The 6,407-nt window shown below is 36.1% G+C and overlaps 1 protein-coding gene across 1 annotated transcript in view; it reads right to left on the minus strand.

Moving 5' to 3' along the window:
* Nucleotides 1–6,407, minus strand: part of LOC306861610 (polyunsaturated fatty acid 5-lipoxygenase-like) — a 587,266-nt gene that overhangs the window by 500,903 nt on the left and 79,956 nt on the right. The gene's annotated exons all lie outside the window — the stretch shown is intronic.

Below are 6,407 nucleotides of genomic sequence, written 5' to 3' on the forward strand. Positions count from 1 at the left end.
GTTTGCGTTTGATATAAGTAGGCTAGTTAGGAAACTTTTCCCTCAGGCAAAACAACTGCCCGTTAGATATACCCAAAGCACAATAGATCAAATGTTTATCCACTACAGAAACAACACAGGCAGCACCATATTTATACTTTTTAGGAGGACTTGCCAAGGGTTACTTACACCAGCGCTGGATTGCCTGGATTTAACTCGTAATGAGATCGTCTGAGAAAATGTTCAAATGGTTGCTAACCTTAAAATTCGACGGTAGCTTTGAAGTTTAAACAACATTCTGGCATCAAAACTCTTACATTTCGTGATACAACAACAATAGTATTTCGAAATGTATTACTTAGTTTTCTCCTCCGCCATTGATGCGAACCTGGTCCGAACTGAATTCTGGGTTATGGCCCGTATCAAGTCCGCACAAGTCACCTCTCGATGCATCCTCGGTAAAAGGGGCGGATCAAGAACACATCCACATTTCACAAGTCCACAAGAACACAAGTACAGACAAGTACGCATATTGAGAAACTGATCCAGTACGTCATCGTGCTACAGGCTGCAGCGAGGACAGACTCCAAGTTTCGCTAGCAGTTATATTTGACCTATTGTTCATAATTGACCCGAACAAACAGAAATAACAACTGTTAAATCTGATAAAAATAAAAAAAGAAACTGACAAATTCATCCAAATAAAATAAAATAGGTTTATGTATTTTAAAAATGAAAATGTATCAAAAATAAAAACATATTTGGCCACAAACGAGCCAACTGAAGAGACTTGCCCTGCGGATGTATGTCAAACTGTGTGTGTGTGTGTGAGAGAGAGAGAGAGAGAGAGAGAGAGAGAGAGAGCACAATTCAGCTTTTTTTTCTGTTGTGTTTGTTGCACATTTTGATGTCTTGATGACAAGGTTGGGGGCTCCCACTTAAAGCACTGTGGCTCAAGACCACACATTTTCACCGTCATGATAGATGATAGCGTTCTGTCCAGAGCCAAACTGTTCCTAGTTTTGGATTTGTTCAAACCCACTATGGAGAATACTCTCTCTGCATCTGCATTTGAGTGGGGAAGCCATAGTGCTTTCAGTGGGAGCCCCCTACCCCTGTCATCCAGGCGTCAGAATGTGCAGCAAACACTTACAACAACTCTCGCTCTCTCTCTCTCACACACACACACACACACACACACACACACACACACACACACACACACACACAGTTTGATATACATGCTCAAGGCACAATGTAATCCTACTGTGTGTGTACAGTATGTTCATTGAGCACTGATGTAAAGTTGGCTCATTTGGGGCCAAATTTCTTTTTATTTTTGATACATTTTTTAAATAAATACATATAAAACTATTTATTTTATGTCTGTCTTTTATCAGATTTAACCATTGTTATAACATCTCTAGTTATAACTTTCCTTAGTTTCTGGTAGCCAAAGCTAAGGTTTTTGACTGCATCAATAATAATTTAGCGTGAATTTGGTTATATTCTCCAACATCAGATCTCACTGTCTTTGATCACAGGCAAGTGATTTCATCCAGGAATCGTAAAATCAAAATGCTAAAAAAAAAAAAGAAGAAAAGATTACCTACAGCATTCATCTGGTCTTGCTCTCCCAATTTACTCTGTGTGTGCATGCATCCATGTTTACGCGGAAACAACAACATTCTAATTTCTGATTGGCTGGTAGGTGTCCTTTAAAGGTCCCATGAAATCAGTTAGTATCAATAAGTTAGTCTTAAGGTTATCTGTATGCCAGTGTGCTCCAAAACGGTGACAAAATGAGCATTTAGAAGATATAAGCAATCAAAGCTTGCAGTTCGTCACTTCCGCCAAAACGGCTCAACGTTTTTTTTTTCTTTTACGTCACATCGTACTTCTTCTCATCCAACTTTCTGTCCACTCAAATACTCTCTAGAATCCAAAGCACCCGCCCCCTACACTATAAATAGGACAAGTTCCCGTATTTCTCAGTGTGAGTAATACAAGGTGTGGCGTAAGAGCGTGGGAATGGGTTGAAATGCGTGTCTCGCGGCGAATGTGCACAGCCCTGTGTTTTGCCCTCAGCAACTAAACTTGTAGCTATATAAGTGAGTCAGTGTGAGTTGATGAGTACACGAGAACAGTAGCTGTGTGAATCATATGCAAATAGTAGTGTATGATAGTGAAAATAGTTGAGTTGCATGTTCAGGCAGGATACTTGAATGTGACTGTCAATCAAGCTCTCATTCAGCTCTGCGCCGCCCACTATCAGCGTAACATGAAGTCAAGCGTGCCGTGTAGTGTGCATCTCACTGATGAGTGACTGGCACTACAGTCACTGCTGTTATTAGAACACTGAATTGACCAATCAGAAGACAAGAATACAACTATCCTTTTTTTTTTTTTTCCATTACAGTTTTTTCCATTCGCTAAGACACATTTTCAGTGCTTCACTTTTTCAACAGTTCTCCTAAACTTTCAGCTTGGCACAGCAGTTAATTTCACATTCAAAATGCAATAAAACTACCAAAACACTTATAGAAGAATGAGCTGATTTGAGACTTTATAAAAAGTAGCTTTCCAATCATAAAACAACAACCTAAAAAAAAGCATTATACAGTGTTTTGTAAAATTTCTTTACAAAACAAGAATGAGATTTGCTTCTGTTTATCCGTCACTGCTGTATGGTGTATGCTACATACTCTACTCCATGCTTAAATTACAGTACAAAATTATTCCTAATTTGTCTCTTTCTGTACAGATGGTAATGCAATCCAAGGACTAATACCTGTGTAGTTGTTCAGCTAAATCGAACTCTTTTGATAGTATTTCAATATATGATTTATAATATACAGTATGTCAATATGGTATTACTGTAGAAATGTAGAAAATTGCTGTCATATTCAGTTTTGCTAGGTTTTGAACTTAAAGGGATAGTTCATCCAAAAATGAACATTACCCCATGATTTACTCACCCTCGAGGCATTCTAGGTGCATATGACTTTTTTCTTTCAGATGAATCCAATTGGAGTTATATAAAAAATGTCCTGGCTCTTCCCAGCTTTATAAAGGCAGTGAATTTCTGTTGATATTCAATGGTCCAATAGAAATCCAATAAAGTGCATCCATCCATTATTAACCTGTTAACGTTCACCAGATCGCCGTCGCACTGAACGCTCTTTGTTTGCATGTGTCATTGTTTTCTAATAGAATAAATGAAACGGGACAAAGTTAATCTTGACAAACTATATATCCTTCTGAAGGTCTAAGCCTCAAGCATCGACGACAGATCGCTGTTTTTCGATGGAAAGCTTCTAAGGAAATGTATTTTCTACATTTGTGCAAGCAGTACACATCAAAACAAGCAGATTAAAAAAGCAGTACGTACCAGATTCATTGTAATAACGAGCCACAAACACGTCTGAGCACTCGTCTGAGCGAAAATCGCAACTTCTCAAATCGCGATTACGATTCGATTTCAATTAATCGCACAGCCCTAGTTTCCACAATATAAAAATATATTGTAGAAACATAATTTCCTGTAAAGCTGCTTTGAAACGATTGTACCATAAAAACGCTATACAAAAAAACTTGAATTCAACTGAATTAATCTCATAACATTGTTATGAATTTAAAACATCCATGCCTGTGTTGTTCTGTGCCAACTCTGTAGTGCAAATTCATTTTGTTAATATTGATTTCTTTTGATTGGTAACATATTCTTCTAATTCTACTTGTTCTTATAATATTGTTTTAATTAGAAATTTTGGTTTATGAAGCTTATGAATATCATTTTTTGAATTTGACATTAAAGATGACATGCATAATTTTAATAAAGTAAAAAAAGGCATTACAAGGGCTTTTTTTTGTTTTTTTTACCTTTGCAATCACTTTAAGCAGTCAAAAATCACCTTGTAATGGGAAGGCTAATATTTGATTATTGATCAGAAGGTGCTCTTGAATTTTGTTTGACTGTGGTATTTTTTCTTTTCATCTTGCCTCTGTGTAATGCATATTAAAGTTCATAAGTGCAGCGCTGCTTTGTTTACAGCGGAAACCAAGGGAAGGCTTTAAGCGCCACCTGCTGGCAGAGACTGAATCTGCATCTCATTCAGCTCATCTGCTGTTTCTGTTTCATGCAGATATTTTTTTTTTTGGATAGTTTCACAAAACTGAAGTCAGACCATTCTGTTTTTGCTTCAAATTTCGAAATGATACAATCTAATTTAGATTATAAACTGCTCGTGTTGCATGTATGCAGCATCTTTGTTTGGATCATGATTAAAATGCAGTGGTTGCCTCTAATTTTAAATGGAAAGAGCACAGACAAAGCCTTATTTGTTTATATGAAGAGATTTATTTTATTTGTGTTACTTATTTGTTTTAAAATTTCAATTTAGTTTTGCTATTTACATTTACATTATATTTACATTGTATTATTTAGCAGAGGCTTTTATCCAAAGCGACATTGAATAGAAGCAACGAGGAGAATAGAAGCAATCAAAACCAATTTCAATTTGGTTTTGATTGCTTCTATTTTCAATTTCACAAAGAAACGTGCAGCATTTTGTCCAAGCAATAATAAAAGGATTTGTCTTAAATCTCATTTTGTTAAAACTAATCGTGAATCGAATAGAATCGTGAAATCAAAATTGTCAATTAAATCGAATCGTGAATTGAGTGAATCGCTACATCCCTAGCCACGTCTAGTCTATATAGGCTGCATTTACCCTGCGTGTCTTGATGCCTAATTCCAATTTGTTGACTATATCTGATGTTTTTGCTGACCAACTTGTATCTTCTAAAATGAGCCATATCCAATATCTGCATTTAGACTGTACACTTGGCCAGACAACACAATGTAGACCTACTGACCAGAAAATCTCCATTGAGGTGTTGATTTCTGATGTACTGATCCAGATCATTGATCAGACCAGACTGTGTGTAGCAGATAAGCATAGTTTCCCCCCACCATGCCATCTCCAGCTTAAAGACATAAATTAACACTTGTTATTAATATTCATTTCTCAGTACCTGAGACACAATTATAATATAATTTATTTATTTTACTTATTTAAAAGTTCTTTCTGTTCCCATATCATATACAGTGCCTTGCGAAAGTATTCATACCCCTTCATTTTTTTTCACATTTTGTTATTTTGCTGCCTTATGTTAAACTGCTTTAACCCCTTAAGTGTCACCCCCCTTTTTGGGGGTAGAGCTGAAAAGGGGGTGTCCAGATTCAAATTAATGTTATTCTGGAACGGTTTGGAATATGAACCTAATTTTGGGCTCGTTTTTAAAAACACACTTGGAAGTTTCTTGTACATGTGAAAGAAGTTGAATAAAATTTTAAATAAAAAAGTTATAGGTGTTTAAGTTTGTTGTAATAAAAAAAGTAATTTAATATTTCTTTATATTTCATTAAAAAAAAAAATATATGTGTTGAATTTAATTTCATGTCAAATGAAAAGTCTTGAGTCTAAAGAAGTTGTGTTCCAAATTTGACATTGATATCACAAAAAATGAGGTTTCTGTGTTATTTTTAGTCGCTATACCAACAATGTCCACTAGGTACTAGTCATGCTACTTGTATGATTTGTAATGGACGACTGATTTGATTTACAATTTTTGTTTTATTCAAACAGCAATAAAACATTCTAGATAGGTTGTAAATGATTTTTTAAAAACCATAAATATGACGTAAAAAATGTAATATGACCATATACAATAAAACAACTACTACTGAAACCACATTGTACAGGGAAACTTGTTTTCCTCACTGTGCTTACAACAATAAAAGCTTTGACTTGACTTGACTACTACTATTACTACAATCACTATTACTATAAATAACTATATACATGCATATTTATATTATTACTACATAACACAACTATATACAACTGTTTACAACTCTACATTTGTTGGTGTTACAGGCTGTTCTTGTCATGCCAATTGTTGAAGCAATCACGCTCTGGCAAGAAACAGAGAGCAGCATCACAGGCAGGACAGAAGACTGGTGTCTTCATGTGGCACATTCTGCACTTTCTTCTGAAAGCACGTTTTGAATTAGAGATGTGCTTTGGCTTGTGGCAGGCATGCTGGGAGTCAGGAGGAGCAGGTGTAGCAGAGGATGCAGGTGATGGCATCCAGTCAGCAAGCTGACTGACCAGAACTTCTCGAAACTCCCTCTGACTTTTTGCCTTCTTTTGTTTCATTTTAGCCAGCTGCTGTTGAATGATGAAGGCGTTTACAACAGCGATGTCCACAAAATGGTAAAATAGAGTCCGGTACCACTTTCTTGTTTTTCGAAGGACGGTATAATACCCAATGAGGGCATCAGACATGTCAACACCTCCCATGTTCCTGTGTGAAAAGCAAACATAAACACAAGTCAATATATAAAACCTAAACACTTCTGC

The sequence above is a fragment of the Barbus barbus genome, assembly GCF_936440315.1.
Source record: "Barbus barbus genome assembly, chromosome: 42".
NCBI lineage: Eukaryota > Metazoa > Chordata > Actinopteri > Cypriniformes > Cyprinidae > Barbus > Barbus barbus.